We start from the raw sequence: 3,529 nt of genomic DNA, 5'->3' as shown, positions 1-3,529 counted from the left end.
TGACTTAAAACTGTTATAGGCACTCGAAAATGTAGCAATAAATTAACGATATTTTGAGTTTGTTTAAAAGTTTGTAGACAAAGACTGGATTTCAAAAAATTACAACAGACATGGACAACATTTTAAAGGCATATAGGAGTCTAGGCATTTAGAAGGCTGTAATTAATGATGTCACCCATAAGAAATATCAGTCGTCTAGATTTATTCCATCACCTGTTATATTATTTTGTATTTACTACTAAAGTTGACGTCCGCCATTTTGTAACGTCACAGCTCAGGCTGTGCGATAATAATATTTGGTTAGGAATTTGAATTTTCCTTTGTAAATCTGATGAAGGTACTATGAATAATTTATCAAGTGAACGCGCCTGACCTTAGGCCTGGCCGCCTGGCAATAACTATTCTCTTTTTACGGATATTTTAAACGAATAGGCTAATTAAAACAAAACGTGATGTTGCGTTGCTTTTTGCACCTCTTTGGTTTTTGGCGGCATGGTTATAATTTATAAATGACGCTCATTCATTTGACATAAAACAAAAAGGGAATTTTAAAAACTAGGGTATTATAGCAAAAGTGAGAAGGTACTACGGGTTTGAATTAGTATGCATTTTCTAGAATTTAACATTTGTAATGAAACTTTACTAACAACTTAAAATATTCATTTATTCCTCTCGCTAACGACTGAATTTGCAAGTTTACTAAGCAAAACAATTTCGATGTAATGAATTTAATATAAAAAATAAAAGATTGCATATTTTTTTTGCCTAGCTCCGATTATTTATGTGTATTTCATAATTATTTGATCATTCCTACCTGAACCTGTCAGTATATAGGTATAAAATTTTATTTTTAAAAAAATTTAAGATTTTTAGTGTTGATAAAAATGTAAAAAAAATTCCCGTACCGGGAATCGAACCCGAGCCTCCTGGGTGAAAGCCAGGTATCCTAGCCACTAGACCATACGGGAAGGCGAGTAGATGGTCGAAAATAATAAATAAAAGTATATGCATCTTTCTGCTTTTTGGATGAAAATTGGAAAATTTTATTTCTGTTATGCCTTACAGGCATAGATGTTTTCTAGAGAATAAATAGTATTAAAATCTTGAGATCCGGCCACTTCGATATAATGACATATTATATACAGGGTGTTCATTAAACCCTGTCACATCCGAAACCACGATAATCAGTATGAGTAAGAAGACAAGTTGGCACATAAAAATAAATTTTTAGGACGAATAAAATTTAAAGAAAAATATATTAAAAAAAGCAAATGGTGCCTAACTTCTGCAGGGGAGAAACGAGGAGGAGGGGAGTCTGATACACTGCCGACCGCGCGGCCACGCCCCCCTCGCTTCTCCTCTGCAGAAGTAAGCAACCATTTGTTTTTTAAATATTAAAAAAAAATATTCTTTGTTCTAAATATTTTTTAAATATGCTAATATGTCTTCTTGCTCATACTGATCATCGTGGTTTCGGATGTGACAGGGTTTAACGAACACGCTGTATAAATGGTTCCGGCCTGCTTTCAATTATACCTACGCCATTAATGCAATTACTTAAAATTATTAATGGTATTTTTTAAAACGGAGAATTTTTAATAAAGTAACTTGTCGCCATAATTTTGTACTACCACTGTATTGTATATATGGTTTTTTAGCCCAAAGGGTTCCAAATATTCAACGTTGCAGTCAAAAGACATTAATTTGATGTTTTTTTACTCACTACCACCATTTTAGTTCAAGACCAGGAAAAATAAAAACATTTTTTTGTTATATTTTAATACATTGTGATATTTTCTTAACTTTTTATATTTTGCTTACAAATAAATAAATATTTTTTTTATTTTGTTTTCTTATATTCAAATTTAATCAATCGAAACGGAGTTCAGATGATATAGAAACAATAATGGTGTAATTTACTCAAATAAAAAAAAAAGTGAAATCGCTTGTTAACCATAAGTTAACAAAATATACGAACACAGCTGTTATTGAAAGTTGCAAGTATTTCAACAGCCAAGGCCCCGGCGAGATTCGAACTCGCGATCTCCTGTTTACTAGACAGGCGCTTTAACCAACTAAGCCACGGCGCCGATGCTGCCCGCTACCATGCGTAAACTTTTAGAACTAAATTAGAAAAGACAGACTAGGTATTCATTTATACATTTTTAATATCTAATCGGTTTCCAATAAGTACCTACACGTTTTAAATATTGTCTAAAAATAAAGATGATTGTAATAGCTTAAGATACAAGCATAATAGTTTTAAAAATATGTTCGCTGGCAATAGCTTTTATAAAATGCCGCTAGGTGGCCGCTAAGTGAGAGTAACCATTTTTGAATAATCTGGTTCATTCGGGTAAATAATAATGCATATAAATAAAAAAAATACTATGCACACGATCGGTTTTTCTTGATTGATTTTTCACTATTTAAAAATAACGTGAGAAGGATTTTTTTTTTTTTGAAAGCTTTCGGAAAATGCCGCTAGGTGAAGAGAACTATTAAGTATTATAAACACTTATGGATTACAAAAGATGTATCTTTTAACGAACCCTTTAGGTGTCACACGCGAGATATCTCGCGCATGGTACAGTGTAACATGAATATATTTATTTTGATATCTAGAATAAGTTAAAATGCCAATTTAACACACTGCCTAAAATGAATAGAAAGACCATTCCACTTTTGATTCCGCATTATATTATTCTCTAACCATAGAATCAAGAATAGTCCAGAAGAAGCGTAGAATCATTGAATTCATTCCCCCACTTTGCTCCACTTTCGCCGGGCGCATGCGTGAAGTCGCCACGTAATGTTGCCAGATCGCGAAAAATATAACCAAAATGCAAATGTAAGATAGTTATATTTTTAAAAAAATTAGTCAATTTCTCTAAAATTTCATTGTACACAACAGAGTAGATAAGTCAAGGGTCATTCAATAAGAGTAATTAAATGATTTAACTTTAAACTTTACATATAAAACATTTTTTTTTTACATAAAACGGATGTGTTTATATTATTTGAAATAATATTTGATGTTTTTATTAATAAAAAGTAACGTAAAAAAATTGCCAACCTGGCAACACTAACAAAATATCCATTTTGTTTTCTTTGACAATCTTATAGGTGGAAAAATAATAAAATTTGTGAGCAATGCATTTGCTACTTACACATGCATTCGCTATTTACACATAAAATGCAATCCCATCCTGTTTCTTGTTGATCCCAGCAGCATTTCTACACTTTAAAACGACACAACACGGCATAGTTAAATTCAAATCGGGAGTTGCGTACTGAGCGACGTCTACAAAGAAAATAATGGGTCAAAACGTAAAACTGCTCGTTAAAGAGTAGTTTAGTCGCCTTCTGTTTGATGCGCGTGTGCGGTTTCTGGAATATTCATAATTCTATGCCTCCAACAAAACTTATCCCAATTGGGCAGTACTCTTGTCCGTCAGTGTTGTCCTTGTCCCATCGAAGGGACGTGGTAAATTACAAATCTAAATAGTAGACTAACTCAAGTTTCGTC

The 3,529-nt window shown here is 32.6% G+C and overlaps 2 non-coding genes across 2 annotated transcripts; both read right to left on the bottom strand.

The window, feature by feature from the left end:
• Nucleotides 1-896: 896 nt before the first annotated feature.
• TRNAE-UUC (transfer RNA glutamic acid (anticodon UUC)) lies at nt 897-968 on the bottom strand. The gene has a single exon. It is a non-coding gene; the product is annotated as a tRNA-Glu (tRNA).
• Nucleotides 969-2,016: 1,048 nt separating this feature from the next.
• Nucleotides 2,017-2,090, bottom strand: TRNAT-AGU (transfer RNA threonine (anticodon AGU)). Its single transcript has one exon. It is a non-coding gene; the product is annotated as a tRNA-Thr (tRNA).
• Between the last annotated feature and the right edge of the window lie 1,439 nt (nt 2,091-3,529).

This window comes from Micrasema longulum, unplaced genomic scaffold, assembly GCF_059751315.1.
Source record: "Micrasema longulum isolate JH-2025_06_02 unplaced genomic scaffold, ASM5975131v1 h1tg000762l, whole genome shotgun sequence".
NCBI lineage: Eukaryota > Metazoa > Arthropoda > Insecta > Trichoptera > Brachycentridae > Micrasema > Micrasema longulum.
This window is presented reverse-complemented; position numbering and strand designations above follow the sequence as displayed.